General features: G+C 41.5%; 1 protein-coding gene across 2 annotated transcripts in view; it reads right to left on the bottom strand.

Moving 5' to 3' along the window:
• SCAF11 (SR-related CTD associated factor 11) overlaps nucleotides 1-20,704 on the bottom strand; it is a 93,482-nt gene extending 72,778 nt beyond the window's left edge. The window contains exon 1 of one of the 2 annotated variants that reach the window (XM_018047897.1): nucleotides 20,462-20,704. The gene's annotated coding sequence lies outside the window, so the exon portion shown is untranslated. The remainder of the gene's footprint in view (nucleotides 1-20,461) is intronic. The other variant, XM_018047896.1, reaches the window with a different exon arrangement.

The following is a 21,045-nucleotide window of genomic DNA, read 5'->3' as shown; positions in this document are numbered from 1 at the left end:
CAGAAAAAAAAAATTTTCAATAAAACCAAAAGCTCATTCTTTCAAATGGTCAATAAAATTGAAACCTCTGAGAAGACTAATTTTGAAGAAGAGCGCTGAATAGACCTGGTAGTATTTAAAGAAACTGAATTTGTAGCTAAAAGTCTTCAGAAAAAGAAACCTCCAGGCCCAGCCAATTTCGCTTGTGAGTTCTACTATGCTAATGAAGAAACAACACAATCTACTTCCCAATTCATTTCATAAGTCCAGCATTAAAAATCAGACAAAGACAGTACAAGAAAAGAACAAATTGACATACTGAATTTCACAAAAACAATCTACAATACATACATTTACACAGTGGAATACTACTCAGCCACAAAAACTAATGAACTGGTGTTTCACTCAACTCAGAAGAATCTTAAAGGTGATAAACTGTGTTAAAGAAGCCAGCCTCAAAAGGTTACATACTACATAACTGCATTTATATGACATTATCAAAACAGCAAAATGTAGTACTGAAGAACTGTTTTCAATGGCTGCCTAGGTTAGGAGAAGGTTAAACTACAAACACAGCACAAGGGAGTTTTCTGGGGGTGATGGAACCATTCTGAATCCTGAGACTGGTGGCAGTAATAAAAAACATATACATGTATTAAAATTCACAGAACTACATGCCACAAAAAGGTCCATTTTACTATATGTTAATAAATGTCAAAATGTTTTCAAAGGTAAAGACTAACATGAGAGAGCAATTATGGGCTAGAATATGACTCAATTTTTTTCCACAAAGGTACTGTTTTCACTGAACACTTCACTCATACTCTCATTTTTTATCACCAACACGGAGATCACCCAAATTACATAGCCACATTTGGGCTTGAGAGGAGGTAGGATTCCTGCATTTCTATAGCACTGAAAGGTCTCACAGACAACACCTATCTATTGCTTTGGAAGACGGAGATTAAAAGCAACAGACGCCACTTTGCAACCCCTCTAAATCCTAAGACAGAACTGTAAGAAGAGATTCGTTCTAAGGCCTTAGTGATTGTATAGAGTGAGCAGACTATTCATTGTATGCAAGAAGACAAGCACTATAGCTGGCTCTTAGCTGCTGCTGCTGCTGCTAAGTCACTTCAGTCGTGTCAGACTCTGTGCGACCCTATAGACGGCAGCCCACTAGGCTCCCTGTCCCTGGGATTCTCCAGGCAAGAACACTGGAGTGGGTTGCCATTTCCTTCTCCAATGCATGAAAGTGAAAAGTGAAAGTGAAGTCTCTCAGTCATGTCTGACTCATCGCGACCCCACGGACTACAGCCTACCAGGCTCCTTTGTCCATGGGATTTTCCAGGCAAGAGTACTGGAGTGGGGTGCCATTGCCAGCTCTTAGCTGGGTTACTCTAATGTAATAGTTGTTCACTCTATGAGAAGAATATTCCTACAATGCAGTATTTTAATCTAAAAAAAAATAATAATAATAATGAGTGCCTTCTACATACCTGGATAGTTTAACCACAAAGAGCTTGAGAAAGATACTATAATGCAGGTTTCCACTATATCTCAGTTCTAGAATAGTAGCTTGTTATGTGTCCTCCAATAACTTCAATATATACTTATGCAATTCTTCTCTAATAAATCCGAGCCTTGCCTAAGATATGAAGGAAGGAATAGAAGGAGGAAGTAATTATGTTATCTTCAATTGTCCTTGAGATTCTCACCTCTATTTTCTCAAATCTATTTATTAAAGCACTAATTTAAATGATAAACGCAAACCAAAAGCTCTTAGATGTTTTGTTTCTTTCCATTAGCCATTCCTCAACATTTATTACCAGTCCACTGAAGGCATGAGTCTGGAAAAATAGAGTTTACATTTAGAAGACTAAACCTGAGAAATCTGTATGCAGGTAATGAAGCAACAGTTAGAACTGGACATGGAACAACAGACCGGTTCCAAATAGGAAAAGAAGTACATCAAGGCTGTATACTATCACCATGCTTATTTAACTTATATGCAGAGTACATCACGAGAAACGCTGGGCTGGAAAAAGTACAAGCTGGAATCAAGATTGCTGGGAGAAATATCAATAACCTCAGATATGCGGATGACACCACCCTTATGGCAGAAAGTGAGGAAGAACTAAAGAGGCTCTTGATGAAAGTGAAAGAGGAGTGAAAAAGTTGCCTGAAAGCTCAACATTCAGAAAACTAAGATCATGGCATCTGGTCCCATCACTTCATGGGAAATAGATGGGCAAACAGTAGAAACAGGGGCTGACTATTTTTCCAGGCTCCAAAATCACTGCAGATGGTGACTGCAGATATGAAATTAAAAGATGCTTGCTCTTTGGAAGAAAGGTTATGACCAACCTAGACAGCATATTAAAAAGCAGAGACATTACTTTGCCAACAAAGGTCCGTCTAGTCAAGGCTATGGTTTTTCCAGTAGTCATGTATGAATGTGAGAGTTGGACTATAAAGAAAGCTGAGCACCGAAAAATCGATGCTTTTGAACTGTGGTGTTGGAGAAGACTCTTGAGAGTCCCTTGGACTGCAAGGAGATCCAACCAGTCCATTCTAAAGGAGACCAGTCCTGGGTGTTCACTGGCAGGACTAATGTTGAAGCTGAAGCTCCCAATAGTTTGGCCACGTGATGCTAAGAGCTGACTTACTGGAAAAGACCCTGATGTTGGGAAAGATTGAGGGCAGGAAGAGAAGGGGACGACAGAGGATGAGATGGCTGGCTGGCATCACCGACTCAATGGACATGGGTTTGGGTGAACTCCTGGAGTTGGTGATGGACAGGGAGTCCTGACATGCTGCGGTTCATGGGGTCGCAAAGAGTCAGACACGACTGAGCTGAACTGAACTATTAGAGAAAAAAAAAAAAAAGAATAATGCAGTTTTACAGACAACTCACAACAAACCTCTCAGGAGGACTACAGGAGCTCTTGGGATCAGTAGCAATGTACCCTTATATCTGGTAAGCAGAATGACCAACAGGAAAGCAAATCCTGAGAGGGAGCATGGAAGTAGAGAAAGAATTACTATCTTTTTATACTTTTCTTCTAACCCCAAATAAGAAAACTAAACTATTTCTTTAATTTAATCTTTAATCTACCTTAGAGAGACTCCTGAATTAAAATGGTAACCCCAGTCTACCTATTTCTCAAAAAAGATGGGAAAATTATGTAAAGCACAGGAAACATTTGCAAATAAATCCCAAGAATTAAAGGAAAGGAAATACTGACAATAAAATACCATACACAAATGCTTGTTAGAGAGGAATGGAAATAGGTTTCATCTACAGCAGTGGGGGAGGGAGGAAGACAAAGTTCAAAACATTGCTTCTGAAATACTGCTCACTTCTGTTTAAACAAGACTTTAAAAACTTACGTTATAGAATTTCAACTCCATAAATTAGTCTCGAGCACAGATACTAAATGTCATTCCTTGACCAGTTCCTTAAGTAACATCACTTTCTTTGTACTAATCCCTTCCAAGTTGGTATAAGTTGCTATAGTAAAACTAATATGGATGGGAGGGGTGGGGGGACCTGCTTTGTGTAGTACAAAGGACATCCACTCTCTCTCTATTCTAGGTATGCCTATTGTCTGACTTTCTTAAATTCAATCTAAGTAGCTATCTCAGAGATAAAATTTTATTCTGTTACATTAAGTGTATGATCGATGTGTTCTCAGATCAATTTTTCACACGTAACTTAAAGCAGCATTTCACAATACAGTACTATTCTAACTTAGAAATACATTACAACATACTATGAAAACTTATTAAAAAAAAAAAAAAAACACACACACACTCCTCCATGCTGGCATCGGGCATGGCAGATCCTGGGATTCTCTCTGCAATGTAATCTTATCACAAATGCTTCAAATGCCCCAAGAACTTGACTTGACTATGCTTTTCACACTGCTTCTAGCCATTACTTTCTGATATATCGTAAGTTATTTAACTCTTACAGTAGTTTGTGAAGACGATATCTCCATTTTACATACAGGGAAAATAAGTAACTTGTCCGAGGTCACAAAGCCAGTGGTTTAGTAGGAGGACTGGAACTCACTAGCCCTTTGCCAGAAAATAAAACAAGTATCAATCCAAGTCACTAGGCATTAAAAACATTCAAGCAATGAGAAGCAGTAACACATTTAATGACTCAAATGACTACAAAACTATTAAGCTGTTATCTGTTATTTGCAAGATACTCAGGATCCAGCACCATGCACCACACCTTAAAGTAAGTACCCAATAAACACCTCTGAATGAATGAATTATAAATATGTATAACAAGCCTGTCTAACTCAATGAAATCACAGCCCTGTCTAACTCGATGAAACTATGAGCCATGCTGTGTGTAGGGCCACCCAAGACGGATGGGTCATGGTGGAGAGTTCTGACAAAATGTGGTCCACAGGAAAAGGGAATGGCAAATCACTTCAGTATCCTTGCTTTGAGAACCCCATGAACAGTAAGAAAAGGCAAAAAGATAGGACACTGAAAGATGAACTCCCCAAGTCAGTAGCTGCCCAATATGCCTCTGGAAAAGAGAGGAGAAATAGCTCCAGAAAGAACAAAGAGGCTGAGCCATGCAAAAACAATGCACCATTGTGAATGTGACTGCTGATGGAAGTAAAGTCGGATGCTGTAAAGAACAATACTGGACAGGAACCTGACATGTGAAGTCCATGAACCAAGGTAAACTGGAAGTAGTCAAACAAGAGATGGCAAGAGTGAACATCGACATTTTAGGAATGAGCTAAAATGGACCAGTTCAGTTCAGTTCAGCCACTCAGTTGTGTCCGACTCTGAGACCCCATGAACCGCAGCACACCAGGACTCCCTGTCCATCACCAACTCCAGGAGTTCACCCAAACCCATGTCCATTGAGTCGGTGATGCCATTCAGCCATCTCATCCTCTGTCGCCCCCTTCTCCTCCTGCCCTCAATCCCTCCCAGCATCAGAGTCTTTTCCAATGAGCCAACTCTTCGCATGAGGTGGCGAAAGTATTTGAGTTTCAGTTTCAGCATCAGTCCTTCCAATGAACACGCAGGACTGATCTCCTTTAGAATGGACTGGTTGGATCTCCTTGCAGTCCAAGGGACTCTCAAGAGTCTTCTCCAGCACCACAGTTTAAAGGCATCAATTCTTTGGCGCTCAGCTTTCTTCACAGTCCAACTCTCACATCCATACATGACTACTGGAAAAACCACAGCCTTGACTAGACGGACCTTTGTTGACAAAGTAATGTCTCTGCTTTTTAACATGCTGCCTAGGTTGGTCATAACTTTCCTTCCAAGGAGTAAGCGTCTTTGAATTTCATGGCTGCAGTCACATCTGCAGTGATTTTGGAGGCCAAAAAATTAAAGTCTGACACTGTTTCCACTGTTTCCCCATCTATTTCCCATGAAGTGATGGGACCAGATGCCATGATCTTCATTTTCTGAATGCTGAGCTTTAAGCCAACTTTTTCACTCTCCTCTTTCACTTTCATCAAAAGGCTTTTCAGTTCCTCCTCACTTTCTGCCTTAAGGGTGGTGTCATCTGCATATCTGAGGTGATTGGTATTTCTTCCAGCTATCTTGATTCCAGCTTGCACTTCTTCCAGCCCAGCATTTCTCATGATACACTCTGCATACAAGTCAATTAAGCAGGGTGACGATATACAGCCTTGACGTGCTCCTTTTCCTATTTGGAAACAGTCTGTTGTTCCATGTCCAGTTCTAACTCTTGCTTCCTGACCTGCATATAGGTTTCTCAAGAGGCAGGTCAGGTAGTCTGGTATTCCCATCTCTCTCAGAATTTTTCACAGTTTATTATGATCCACACAGTCAAAGGCTTTGGCATAGTCAATAAAGCAGAAATAGATGTTGTTCTGGAACTCTCTTGCTTTTTTGATGATCCAGTGGATGTTGGCAATTTGATCTCTGGTTCCTCTGCCTTTTCTAAAACGAGCTTGAACATCTGGAAGTTCATGGCTCACGTATTGCTGAAGCCTGGTTTGGAGAATTTTGAGCATTACTTTACTAACGTTGAGATGAGTGCAACTGTGCGGTAGTTTGAGCATTCTTTGGCATTGCCTTTCTTTAGGATTGGAATGAAAACAGACCTTTTCCCATCCTGTGGCAACTGTTGAGTTTTCCAAATTTGCTGGCATATTGAGTGCAGCACTTTCACAGCATCATGTTTCAGGATTTAAAATAGCTCAACTGGAATTCCATCACCTCCACTAGCTTTGTTCGACAGAATGTGGTCCACTGGAGAAGGCAATGGCAAACCACTTCAGTATTCTTGCCTTGAGAACCCCATGAACAGTATGAAAAGGCAAAATGATAGGATATTGAAAGGGGAACTCCCCAGGACAGTAAGTGCCCAATATGCTACTGGAGATCAGTGGAGGAATAACTCCTGGAAGAATGAAGGGATGGAGCCAAAACAAAAACACCACCCAGTTGTGGATGGGACTGGTGATAGAAGCAAGGTCAGATGCTGTAAAGAGCAATATTGCATAGGAACCTGGAATGTTAGGTCCATGAATCAAAGTAAATTGGAAGTGGTCAAACAGGAGATGGCAAGAGTGAATGTCGACATTCTAGGAATCAGGGAACTAAAATGGACTGCAATGGGTGAATTTAATTCAGATGACCATTATATCTACTACTGTGGGCAGGAATCTCTTAGAAGGAATGGAGTAGCCATCGTGGTCAACAAAAGAGTCCGAAATGCAGTACTTGGATACAATCTCAAAAATGACAGAGTGATCTCTGTTCGTTTCCAAGACAAATCATTCAATATCACAGTAATCCAAGTCTACGCCCCAACCACTAATGCCAAAAAAGCTGAAGTTCAACAGTTCTATAAAGACCTGTAAGTCCTTCTAGAACTAACAGCCAAAAAAAGATGTCCTTTTCATCATAGGGGACTGGAATACAAAAGTAGGAAGTCAAGAGATACCTGGAGTAATAGGCAAGTTTGGCCTGGGAGTACAAAATGAAGCAGGGAAAAGGCTAACAGAGTTTTGCCAGACAATGCACTGGTCAAAGCAAACAGCCTCTTCCAACAACGCAAGAGACGACTCTACACATAGACAACACCAGATGGTTAATACAGAAATTAAACTGATTATATTCTTTGTAGCTGAAGATGGAGAGGCTCAATACAGTCAGCAAAAACAAGACCAGGAGCTGACAGTGGTTCAGACCATGAACTCCTTATTGCAAAATTCAGACTTAAATTGAAGAAAGTAGGGAAAACTCCTAGACCCTTCAGGTATGACCTAAATCATAGATTCAAGGGATTAGATCTGACAGATAAAGAGTGCCTGAAGAACTATGGATGGAAGTTCATAACAGTGTACAGAAGGTGGTGATCAAAACCATCCCCAAGAAGAAGAAACACAAAAAGGCAAAATGGTTGTCTAAGGCCTTAAAAATAGCTGAGAAAAGAAGAGAAGTGAAAGGCAAATGAGAAAAGGAAAGATATACCCATCTGAATGCAGAATTCCAAAGAATAGCCAAAAGAGATGAGAAAGCCTTAAGTGATCAATGCAAAGAAATTGAGGAAAGCAACAGAATGGGAAAGACTAGGGAACTCTTCAAGAAATTCAGAGATACCAAGGGAACATTTCTGCAAAGATGGGCTCGATAAAGGACAGAAATAGTATGGACCTAATAGAAGCATAAGCTATTAAGAGGTGGCAAGAATACACAGAAGAACTACACAAAACTGATCTTCATGACCCAGATAACGACGATGGTGTGACCACTCACCTAGAGCCAGACATCCTGGAATGTGAAGACAAGTGGGCCTTAGGAAGCATCCCTACAAACAAAGCTAGTGGAGGTGATGGAATTCCAGTTGAGCTATTTCAAATCCTAGAAGATGATGCTGTGAAAGTGCCACATTCAATATGCCAACAAATTTGGAAAATTCAGCAGTGTCCACAGGACTGGAAAGGTCAGTTTTCATTCCAATCCCTAAGAAAGGCAATGCCAAAGAATGCTCAAACTACTACACAACTGCACTCAACTCACATGCTAGCAAGGTAATGCTCAAAATTCTCCAAGCTAGGTTTCAACAGTACATGAACCAAGAACTTCCAGATGTTCAAGGTGATTTTAGAAAAGGCAGAGGAACCAGAGATCAAATTGCCAACATCCACTGGATCATACAAAAAGAAAGAGAATTCCAGAAAAACATGTACTTCTGCTTTATTGACTATGCCAGAGCCACTGACTTTGTGGATCACAATAAACTGTGGAAAATTCTGAAAAGGACAGGAATACCAGACCATGTTACCTGACTCCTGAGAAATCTCAATGCAGATCAAGAAGCAACAGTTAGAACCAGACATGGAACAACGGACTGGTTCCAAATTAGAAAAGGAGTACGTCAAGGCTGAATCTTGTCACCTTATTTAAAGAGTACATCATGAGAAATGCCAGGTGGGATTAATTACAAGCTGGAATCAAGACTGCAGGGAGAAATATCAATAATCTCAGATATGCAGATAATACCACCCTTATGGCAGAAAATGGAGAACTAAAGAGTCTCTTGATGAAAGTGAAAGAGGAGAGTGAAAAAGCTGACTTAAAATTCAATATTCAAAAGACTAAGATCACAACATCAGGTCCTACCACTTCATGGTAAATAGATGGGGAAACAATGGAAACAGTGAAAGACTTTATTTTCTTTGGCTCCAAAATCACTTCAGATGGTGACTGCAGCCATAGAATTAAAGGACGCTTGCTCCTTCAAAGAAAAGCTATGACCAACCTAGACAGTGTATTAAAAAGCAGAGTCATTAACTTTACTGACAAGGATCCGTCTAGTCCAAACTATGATTTTTCCAGTAGTCATGTATGGATGTGAGATTTGGACCATAAAGAAAGCTGAGCACCGAAGAACTGATGCTTTTGAACTGCGGTGTTGGAGAAGACTCTTGAGAGTCCCTTGGATTGCAAGGAGATCAAACCAGCCAATCCTAAAGGAAATCAGTCCTGAATATTAATTGGAAGGACTAACGGTGAAACTAACGCTCCAATAGTTAGGCTACCAGACGCAAAGAACCAACTCACTGGAAATACCCTGATCCTTGGAAAGATTGAAGGCAGGAGGAAAAGGGGACCATAGAGGATGAGATGGTTGGACCGTATCATTGGCTCACTGGACATGGGTTTGAGCAACTCAGGGAGTTGGTGATGGACATGGAAACCTGGTGTGCTGCAGTCCATGGGGTTGCAAAGAGTTGGACAAGACTGAGCAACTGAACTGAAAAACATCCTTAGGTAATATTTAGTCAGCTCATTTGTCAGGCATGATCTTAAATTAAATACATACATGTTATGTTCCACAGAGAAAAAAATAACACTGGTGAAATGAACAGGAAGACAGAGGTTCTCAGCAGATAAACAATAACTATGTTTTTTAAACAAAGAAAGAAACAAATGGAAATTTTAGAACTGAAAAAACACAATGTCTGAAATAAGATCTTAAAAACAGGATGGAAATGTAAAGGAATGAGTCAGTAAATGTGAAGATACAGTAACAGAAATGATCTGATATGAAGATCAGAGAAATAAGACTGCAAGAAAATGAAGAGTCTCAGGCTCCTATGGACAATATAAAAAGTTCGATTCATGCCCAGAAAAAGGAAAAAGATTGGTATAGAAAAATATATTTGAAGAAATAATGTTCAAAAAACCTCTTTAACTTGGTGAAAGGCACAAATTTAAAAATTCACAAAGTTCAGGGTGCATCAAATAGGATTAACTCAAGAGAAAGATCAAAGAAGCAAAAATGGAAAAGACATTTCAGTTAAGCAAAACAAAGAGAATTTATCACCAAAAGGGCTACTTAAAAGAAATGCTTCAGGCTGAAGAGATATGACACAAGAAACAAAATTGAAATTTCATTAAGAAAGAACAACAACAAGAAAATAGCAAATATTTAGGAATATATGAGATTATTTTTTCTCCTCTCAAGTCCTTTAAAAAATATATAATTATTTAAAGCAAAGGCTATGTTTCACCCCAGACCTAACAGACACATAGATATCAACAAACCTGGAGCACAGAATTAGAGGTAGAGAGAATGATTACTTTATATCAGGAAATGAACTAAATACTCTGGCACACTTCTGCACATTTAAACACCAAGCCACAGTACATTAAAAAAAATTAAAACACCACCAAGATTCAATATTACCACACTGCTTAAAAGGCTTTAAAATCATTCACTAAACAGAGCTAACTTAAAGTTATGAAAGACAGAGATGGAGTTAGGTGCTATTACCACCAGACTCAGGTAAACATTACTGAAAATAGGTGAGGACACTGTGTGTGCTCACTGTGTGTGTCCAACTCTCTGTGGCCCCATGAACTGTAGTCTGCCAGATTCCTCTGCCCACGGAATCTTCCAGGCAAGATACTGGAGTGCGGTGCCATTTCCTACTCCAGGGACTCTTTCTGACCCAGGGATCCAACTGGTGTCTCTTGTGTCTCCTATACTGGCAGGCAGATTCTTTACAACTAGCGCCACTACTGACAGTCACCTACGAGAGGTGACAATCAGCATATGTGACGATCGGTATTCAGAGCCAGGTATGATTGACTCTAAAACCTATAGAAACAGAAAACTGATTTTTAACCTTACTGTTAAGATAACAGTTAAAAAAAAAAAAAAAAAAAAAAAAAACTCCCTTAAAAGTACATCTGAGGGGTTTCCCTGGTGGCACAGTGGTTTAAAAAAAAAAAAAGAAGAATCTGTCAATGCAGCAGACACAGGTTGGATTGCTGATCTGGGAAGATTCCAGGTGCCACGGAGAAAATAAGCCTGTGCACTACAACTACAAAGCCCATGAACCTCAAGCACTCAAGCCTAAGCGCCTAGAGCCTGTGCTCCACAAGAGAAGCCACCACAACGGAAAGCCCACACAACGCAACTAAAGAGTAACCCTAACTCGCTGCAACTAAAAACCCTACACAGCAACAAAGCCCCAGCACAGCCAGAAATTAATAATTTTTTAAAATACATCTGAGAACTCTAGGGTACAGAAAGAAATAAGGAGAAAGATTAGTCTTATCACTAAGAGATGTGAGAATCTCAAGAGGGTTTATATTAAAACTTGAGAACAAATTTCTCTAATTTTCACTAAAATTGTTGGTACAATTATCTTTTGTAGAAACAAGTAAGTATAATCTTTAAAAGTACATGTCGGTATGTTACAATTCCACCTGGATGTGTTAGAAGCTAAGTCTGTGGGCAAAGTGTCCATACCAGCGATGGTAAGATAGCCCAGAATGAGGTATTAGAACTCAAGCAGAATGGCAAGATGCTCTGCATGAGGTATGAGAGAAGCCTGGAATGAGGAATGCATCCTGGTACAAGGTGTCAGAGCCCTAGCAGAGTGAAAATGTTATGCAAGACAGGGGAGGGAGCAGCAATGGCAGCAGGAAACTGGCTACATAGCTGGGATTGATCCTATAAGTAAATAACTAAGGGTGATGGGAGGTAAGTAATTCCTTTTAAGAGAAGGGAGTTATAAACTCGGAGGAGAAAACTGGGGGGAAAAAAAACACTGTTTATTGGAAAAACTGGCACCAACTCAATATATAGATGGAGATATAAATATAGCAACAAAACCTTGGTTTCTGAATACCTTTCTCCACTAAAAGAAGCCACACCTTGGAGAAATGGTTGATTCCAGGGCTGTGGCAAGGAAAGTTTAAGCTGAGCCTGGAACATTTTCTTTTCAAAAGGTAAGGAGTGCTCAAAGCAAGTCAGAAGAACACAGAAACTAGCTTGAAGTGGCTTTCATCACTAGCCAAAGCTGGGGCAATTTGAGAATCAACAAACAGCAAGTTTGATAAGGATCGAGTGTAACATAGTCTCAAAATACTTTCCCACAAAGTACTTATTAATTACTAAAAGGGAGGGAAACTCTTCAGTAAAGAGGCTTGGAGACTTCACCTTACTTAGGACTTCCTTGGTGGCTCAGACGGTTAAGCGTCTGTCTACAAGGCAGGAGACCTGGGTTCAATCCCTGGGTCGGGAAGATCTTCTGGAGAAGGAAATGGCAACCCACTCCAGTATTCTTGCCTGGAAAATCGCATGGATGGAGAAGCTTGGTAGGCTACAGTAAATATAACTATGCCATTTGACAGGATGTAACATGAACACAGTATCATCATGGTACTCCTATCAAAAATGCACAGTCTGAAGGAGACACCAGGCAAATCCAAATCACTGGACATTTTACAACAAAACTAACCTGTAATCTTTTTAAGTGTCAGGGCCATGAAAATCAATGAAAGACTGAGAAATTGTTCCAGGCTGAAGCAATGTAAAAAGACATTATAATTAAGTAAATGCAACAGAGAATTCTGAACCGGATCACTTTGTTACAGAGGAAATCACTATGAAAACTGGCAAAACCTGGATGATGTTTGAGTACATGGTAGTAATATACCAATATTAATTTCCTAAGCTTAATATTGTTCCTGTAATAGAATGTCCCTGTCCTTGACTGGGGCAATGAGACTGCAATCTACAACTTACTCAGTTTTTTGCACTAACTTGGAACTTTTGTTAAAGTTTGAGACTTAAAAAAAAAAAAAAAAAGATTACCCAAAATATTCCCTTACAGCATCTAAAGCTAGAATATAAGCGAAACAGTACTCCTCTTAAAGAAAATTGTTTCCATCTCTTATTATACAGGAAACGACTCTATTATTTACAGGATTCTTTTGATCTATATCTGCACTGTCCAATATAGTACCACTGTTCTGTTTCCCATTGCACTGACCACATTTCAAATGTTCCCCAGTCACTGCTACTTCAGTTACTATCAGCTACTACATAGGGGAGCAGAGATACAGAGCACTTTAATCATCACAGAAACATCTACTACTAGACAACACTGAGGCAGAGTTTGGGAAGTCAACAGATGTGATAACTAACTAAAGGCCAAAGACTCAGACAGACGTGGGCATAGATTCTTAGCAACTGCTCTCACACTTAACAAGTCATTTGACTTCTCCAGAGCCTCAGACTCCTTTCTGTAAAACAGATTAATGCACCCAGCACTGCAAGGCTTCTGAAAACATCAAATGAAAATTAATGCAAAATGTCTAGAACACAGTAGTTGGCACACAGTAAATATGATAAACAATAACTGTGGGCAAGAATCCCTTAAAATAAACGAAGTAGGCATCATAGTCAACAAGAGAGTCCGAAATGCAGTCCTTGGATGCAATCTCAAAAACGACAGAAGGATCTCTGTTCATTTCCAAGGCCAACCATTCATTACCACAGTAATCCAAGTCTATGCTCCTACCAATAATGCTGAAGAAGCTGAAATTGAACAGTTCTATGAAGACCCACAAGACCTTCTAGAACTAACACCCAAAAAGGATGTTCCTTTCATTATAGGGGACTGGAATGCAAAAGTAGGAAGTCAAGAAATACTTGGGAGTAACAGGAAAATTTGGCCTTGGAGTACAGAATGAAGCAGGGCAAAGACTAGCAGAGTTTGGCGAAGAGAACCCACTGGTCATAGCAAAGAGCCTCTTCCAACAATACAAGAGACGACTCTACACATGGACATCACCAGATGGTTAATACAGAAATCAAATTGATTATATTCTTTGCAGCCAAAGATGGAGAAGCTCTATGCAGTCAGCAAAAACAAGACCTGGAGCTGACTGTGGCTCAGATCATGAACTCCTTACTGGCAAATTCAGACTTATATTGAAGAAAGTAGGGAAAACCACTAGACCATTCAGGTATGACCTAAATCAATTCCATTACAAGTATACAAAGGAAGTGACAAATAGATTCAAGGGATTAGATCTGATAAACAGAAGAACTATGATGGGTGGAGGTTCATGACATTGTACAGGAAGCAGTGACCAAGACTACCCCAAGAAGAAAAATGCAAAAAGGCAAAATGGTTGTCTGAGGAAGCCTTACAAATAGCTGTGAAAAGAACAGAAGCTAAAGGCAAAGGAGAAAAGAAAACATATACCTATTTGAATGCAGAGTTCAAAGAATAGCAAGGAGAGATAAGAAAGCCTTCCTCAGTGATCAATGCAAAGAAAGAGAGGAAAACAATCGAATGGGAATGACCAGAGATCTCTTCAAGAAAATTAGAGATACCAAGGGAATATTTCACGCAAAGATGGGCACAATGGAGGACAGAAATGATATGGAGCTAACAGAACCAGAAGATATTAGAAGAGGTGGCAAGAATACATAGAACTATACAAAAAAAGATCTTCATGACCCAGATAACCACAATGGTGTGATCACTCACCTAGAACCAGACATCCTGGAGTGCAAAGTCAAGTGAGCCTAGGAACAAAGCTAGTGGAGGCGATGGAATCTCAGTTGAGCTATTTCAAATCCTAAAAGATGATGTGGTGAAAGTGCTGCACTCAATATGCCAGCAAATTTGGAAAACTCAGCAGTGGCCACAGGACTGAAAAAGGACAGTTTTCACTCCAATCCCAAAGAAAGGCAATGCCAAAGAATGCTCAAACTACCGCACAATTTCACTCATCTCACACTCTAGCAAGGTAATGCTCAAAATTCTCCAAGCCAGGCTTCAACAGTACCTGAACCCATGAACTTCCAGATGTTCAAGTTGTATTTAGAAAAGGCAGAGGAACCAGAGATCAAATTGCCAACATCCGCTGGATCATCAAAAAAGCAAGAGAGTTCCAGAAAAACATCTCTTCTTCTTTATTGACTATGCCAAAGCCTTTGACTGTATGGATCGCAACAAACTGCGGAAAATTCTTGAAGAGATGGGAATACCAGACCACCTGACCTGCCTCCTGAGAAATCTGTATGCAGGTCAGGAAGCAACAGTTAGAAATGGACATAGAACAACAGACTGGTTCCAAATCGGGAAAGGAGTACATCTAGGCTGTATACTGTCACCCTGCTTATTTAACTTATATGCAGAGTACATCATGAGAAACGCTGGGCTGGATGAAGCACAGGCTGGAATCAGGATTGCAGGGAGAAATACCAATAACCTCAGATATGCAGATGACACCACCCTTATGGCAGAAAGTGAAAAAGAACTAGATAGCCTCTTGATAAAAGTGAAAGAGAAGAGTGAAAAAGTTGGCTTAAAGCTCAACATTCAGAAAACTAAGATCATGGCATCTGGTCCCATAACTTCATGGCAAATAGATGGGGAAACAATGGAAAAGTAACAGACTGTATATTGGGGGGTGCTCCAAAATCACTGCAAATGGGGACTGCAGCCATGAAATTAAAAGACGCTTGCTCCTCGGAAGAAAAGTTATCACCAACCTAGACAATATATGAAAAAACAGAAACGTTACTTTGTCAACAAAGGTCCGTCTAGTCAAAGCTATGGTTTTTCCAGAAGTCATGTATGGATGTGAGACCATAAAGAAAGCTGAGTACCAAAGAACTGATGCTTTTGAACTGTGATGTTGGAGAAAACTCTTAAGAGTCCCTTAGACTGCAAGAAGATCCAACCAGTCCATCCTAAAGGAGATCAGTCCTGGGTGTTCATTGGAAGGATTGATGTTGAAGCTGAAACTCCAATCCTTTGGCCACCTGATGTGAAGAGCTGACTCATCTGAAAATACCCTGATGCTGGGAAAGATTGAAGGTAAGAGGAAAAGGGGATAGCAGAGGATGAGATGGTTGGATGGCATCACCGACTCAGCGGACATGAGTTTGAGCAAGCTCCAGGAGTTGGTGATGGACAGGGAAGCCTGGCATGCTGCAGTCCATGGGATCACAAAGTCAGACTCAACTGAGCAACTGAACAGAAGTCTCTTCTATAATGTGACTGGATGATTTCTTAATCTTTGATCTCAGTATTTCTAGATCTAGTTAAGCAATTTCAGGAGCATCAGTTTGAAAATAAGCTTACTATCCTGCTTGTTCAAAAGGCTAATGAGCTCCATGTTGTTAAATGCAAAGAAAAATCTTTTTTCTCTTTTTTTTGGCCTTGCCATGCAGCTTGTGGGATTTTAGTCTCCTAATCAGGGATTGAACCTGGGCCCTGGGCAGTGACAGTCAGGAGTCCTAACCACTGGACTGCCAAAGAATTTCCCAAAGAAAAGTCTGTTAGTTCTCACTTTACTCAACTCTGATCATCACTTAACCCTACTGACTACTCTCCCCTTGAAATACTCTCTTCCTTTGGTTTCTGTAATACCCTCAACTCCTATTTCTCTGTCCTTCACAGATTCTTTGGGAGCTCACATTCCTGTAACAACTTTTTTTTTAAACGTTAGAGGCTACTGTGATTCCATTTTAGCAGCTCTCTTTTCCAAGTTATAGACCTTTCCCTAAACAATTTCATCTATAGTTTCAACTACCTATATGCTGCTGCTGCTAAGTCGCATCAGTGGTGTCCGACTCTGCGCAACCCCATAAACGGCAGCCCACCAGCCCATACCTCTCCTTGGAACTTTAGAATCAAGTATCTAATTGCCTACAGAAATATCCCTGTGAAAGCTCCAAAGCTCAAAGTCACTAGTCAGAGTCAGAAGAACCCTGGTCTTTTTTTTTGGTACCACCATCAACTCATCCATTTAACTCAAGAGTCATCTTTCAAATTTCTCTCTCCTTCACCTTCAATCCAGTGAGCATGGCCTGATGATCACACGTTTGTCCACCTCCACATTTCTCATCCTAATTCAAGCTATCCTCATCTACTCTGGACTGCTACTGCAAAAGTCTTTACTAATGTCTCCATATCCATTCTTGCCGTCTCTCCTTCCTTTCAATACACATCACCACAATCCTAGTTCTGCCTTCTGGGACTCCCAAAAAACAAGACTAACCTGACTTCTAAATGACAACATTTCGAAGAATAAGAAGGTTATACCACTCCACTCTTAGCCAAGCATTCTTAGTTTTCTCTATATTCTGACAAACCACCTTCAAGATCACGTTCTGTCATCCTGTCCTTTAAACTGAATAGATCTTAATGCATAGATACAAGTAACCTAGCAGTTTATACAAAAAAATGAAACTTGCATAGCCTCAAATTTCAAGCCACAATTACTATTTTTAATGTTTTCATGTGTTTAGCTGCTGCTGCTGCTAAGTCGCTTCAGTCGTGTCCGACTCTGTGCGACCCCACAGACGGCAGCCCACCAGGCTCCCATGTTCCTGGGATTCTCCAGGCAAGAAAGCATGTTAATATTTGTTAAGTACCTACTATATATCAGACACTGTTCAGTGTTCAGGGACAAAACAGTGACCCAAACTGACAAATCTCATTCTTATAGAACTTGCTTTAAAGAGAAAAGTACAATAAACTTAAGTTAGTAAATTATACAGCATCTTGGAAAATGTTAAGTGCTATGGAGAAAAACCTGGCTTAAAAAGGGCTAAGAAATGTAGGAGGATGGCCTGACGCTTTAAGAGTAGTCAAAGAAAATCTCAGTAGTAAAGTAGAGAAGTGTAGCTAGAGAAACTGAAGTCAGAGAGGAAGACACTCAAAAAGTCTCAGATCCTGGCAGACCATAGTAAGAGCTATATATTTAACTATGACTGAGAAGGGAAGCCATTTGAGAAGAGAAGTGACAGGATCTGATGTATTTTATCAGGATCACTCTGGCTGCTGAGTGTTAAAGACTCTAGGGAACAAAGGTCATAGTGAAACATCTCAGAATGTTATTCTGTGAGAGATGACAGTGTTGTTTTTACATTTTATATTGAACTTTTATGTGCACCAGGAATTACAAAGCCACAACTTAAAAAAAAAAGAAAAGTGAGGGCCATAACAATGAAAAGACAAGCATTGGGAACAGAAATAAAATGATACAGGGTATTTTAACTCCAGGCTCTACTCAGTGCTACTAAAAGTTTATCACCGTCAGATGCAAGATTCAATGTAAAGCTATTAACTTATTCTTTGAGACAGGGGATATAATTAAGATTATTTCACTGGGGAAGGTAAGTCAAGATTCAATTCATATCACTAAAAGACAACCGTAAATGATGCCAGAGCTTACTAAAAAGAACTTACAATGAAAATTATTCTAGGGCTGACTCTTCATTATTTTTGTACCTGCCATTCTCCTTAGTTAGGTTTTACAGCTATGTCTCACTGATGAAACTTAAAAAACAAAAGTATTAAAAGTAGATGAGTAATATAATTCTACACTTTCTAATTACTAAAAGATGCTACTGGTAACAGCACTGATTCATCCTATCTCTGATTAACAGCATAACCTTTCAAGAAAATTGCCTGAAGTACTGGTTAGGGCCCAAAGGATTGTAGGGAAGCTGAATGACCCCTGAACAGTTTCGATGTTAACCCATGAAACCCGCTGTGGTTGGTTTAGTTGCCAAGTCGTGCCCCGCTCTTGCGATCCCATGGACTGTAGCCTGTCAGGCTCCTCTGTCCATGGGATTCTCCAGGCAAGAATACTGAAGTGGGTTGCCATTTCCTTCTCCAGGGGATCTTCCCCACCCAGGAATCCAACCCAGGTCTCCTGCACTGCAGGCAGATGATTTACCAACTGAGCTATGAGGGAAGCCCTTTCTTTGTTGAAGGATGACCAAATAGGAGACAGAGCTCTCAAAAAAAAAAAAAAAAAAAGAGCTTAAGTATAAAAAAGCCTGAAATAGAGGGAATTTCAAACATTTGTTTAGTTAGCAAATAGAACTATATAAGCAATGAAACCCATTACTACCACCTAAAAGTATACAAAAATATGCCCCTTAAAAACTTTCCATGACTTAAGTTTCAAGTAGCATATTTAGGAACAATTTTCCATTTTCTTCCAGTTTTCTTCCCCCTCAACGTAGTGAAAATGTCTTTATAGCATAAGTACACTTGAGTAAGCAGAGATCCAAATCCTACCCTGCCAAAATCTTAAGAGGTACTCAAATTCTCAAGCATAAAGGTCACGAGCTCAACGAAAAATGTACTGATTATTAAAATACTTGCAAGCACCGAACAAGAAAACACTATAGCGGAAAAAAAATGCAGTTACAATAAGAATTGCTAATCTTTAAAAAATTCTTCATAATGCATAAACAAAATACAAAGTAAACTCAGATTACCTTTCATAATAGTAAAACAAAAGAAATAAAAAAGACAATTTCATTTCTTCTGCCAGTTCGTTAAAACAACAAAAACAAAAGTCCCACAAACTTTATTGCAGCTCTTAGCAAACAGCAAAAAAGTCAAATGATTAGGCCAACTGCCAAAGAAACAGGGAAGAGAAAGCAATAGCGTGGAAAAAGACTTGATTACATATCAAAATTTTAATACCAATAAAACACAAAACCCACATTTAAGAATGTACTTCAACATCCTGCTGAGGTAAGTAGTCATATGCACGAATCAACTTTTGTTTTATAATGAAAAAACGCATCTATTAAACATGCTTTTTCCAATATTCAGTGAATTTTCCAAATTGGGAAAACTGAAGAACGGCGTCTACTAGCCAAAGCACTATATTAAAAACTTTTTGGTCAGTTCTGCCTGAATATCTTAGTTCACTAGCAGTGACAAAAATATTAAAATGTAAACCAAAATGACTGAAAAACGCTCAACTCGTAGACACTGTGTACATAACAGGGTACAGAAATACTTTGAGAATATTTTTAAATTCCATATTCGTATCTGAATGTTTTATTCAACTACTCTTAAATCAGGCGCTTACTTTCAGAACAATTTTTCAAAATGGGGGGACAGAGCAAGGCGGCCAGACATCTCTAAAAAATGTTAATGGTTCAAAATTCCTAGTAGCTAAGGAGGAGCGACTGATGGAGCCAAGCTGAGACCTCCCGGCCCTCTCATCAGACGGGGAAACTGGTTTAAAAATCGAAGGTGGGAGAAGAGTTTGGAATTCAGAGCATGGGGTAACGCGGATGCTCTGAAACGCCGGCTCTTCCCTAGTCGCGCACTCCGAGAGGTCACCGCGCAGTAAAGTTTGGTTTCACAAACGGGCTTGGACGCTACTGACAAAAGCAAAGTCTCCCAAGTCGAGAGAGAGCCGGAGTCGGGGAGCGCCAGGAAGCCCAGCAGGACACAGTGCCCCGCAGGGACGGGGTTGGACGTGTGGCGACCCTGCCGCGGAGAACCCTAGGCTCAACCCACTCCCCCAGGACCCCGGGCGGGGACGGGAGCCGCCGGCGGAGGCGGCGGGTAGGCCACAAGGAGGAAATGGGACGGGGTACCGACAGCGAGGCGGTGGCGGCCGACACGGGGCCGCCCTCGCGGGGGTGGCGAGAGGAACGCGGGGCCTCCCCGCCTCAGCCTCCCCCGCCTCGAGAGGCGGCTCCAACTTTCCTCCGAGCGCAGAACGCCGCCTGGGCCGCGCGGGATTCCGAAACTTTGTCCGCCCTCCCATCGCCCCGGGCCCCCTCTCCCCCACTCCGCCGGCCCGTCCACCCCACCCCGCAGCGACAGCTGCCTGCGCCCGTCCACCCCCGGGGTCGGCCCGTGTTTACCTCAGGCCGAGGTCGAGGCACAGGCTCCGGCGGCGGCGGCAGCCCCACTGCAGGTCCCCAGGTTCCCGTCACGCCGCCGCCAACTTCCCCAACATGGACTCCGTCCGCTTTGAGGTATTCCGGGGGCCGCTGAGGCCGGCTCTGCTGGCTGGCGCGGGAGGTGGCGGCGGTGGAGCAGGGAGCGGACCCGGGCTGCGCTGCTCCGCGCGGCTTGCGCCACCGCTGCTCCCCCTCCCCCCGCCCCGTCTGGCCTCCTCCCGCTCCGCTCCGCTCCGCGCGTCCCCTTCCCCCTCCCCCTCTTCTCCCCTCGGCTAAGCCGCGCCGCCACAGGTCGGCGCGCTACGGTGACGCCGGCGGCGGCGGCGGCGGCGGCGGCGGCGGCGGCGGACCCTTCGCTGTTTCCCTACCCGCTCGCACTGGCCCTGCGTGCACGACTGCAGCGCTCAACCAGACCTCAGGGGGGCGCTGGCAATCCACCGTTTGCGACGGAAGAACGTGACGGGCGGAGTCAAGTCACGCGGCCTGCGAGCAGGAGGGAGGGCCCCAGCTCGTGGCGCGGGCTTCTGGGAAACGTCCTTAACGCC

Source organism: Capra hircus, chromosome 5 (assembly GCF_001704415.2).
Source record: "Capra hircus breed San Clemente chromosome 5, ASM170441v1, whole genome shotgun sequence".
NCBI classification, from domain to species: domain Eukaryota; kingdom Metazoa; phylum Chordata; class Mammalia; order Artiodactyla; family Bovidae; genus Capra; species Capra hircus.
Note: the sequence above shows the minus strand (reverse complement) of the source record. Positions and strands in the feature narration are given on the sequence as shown.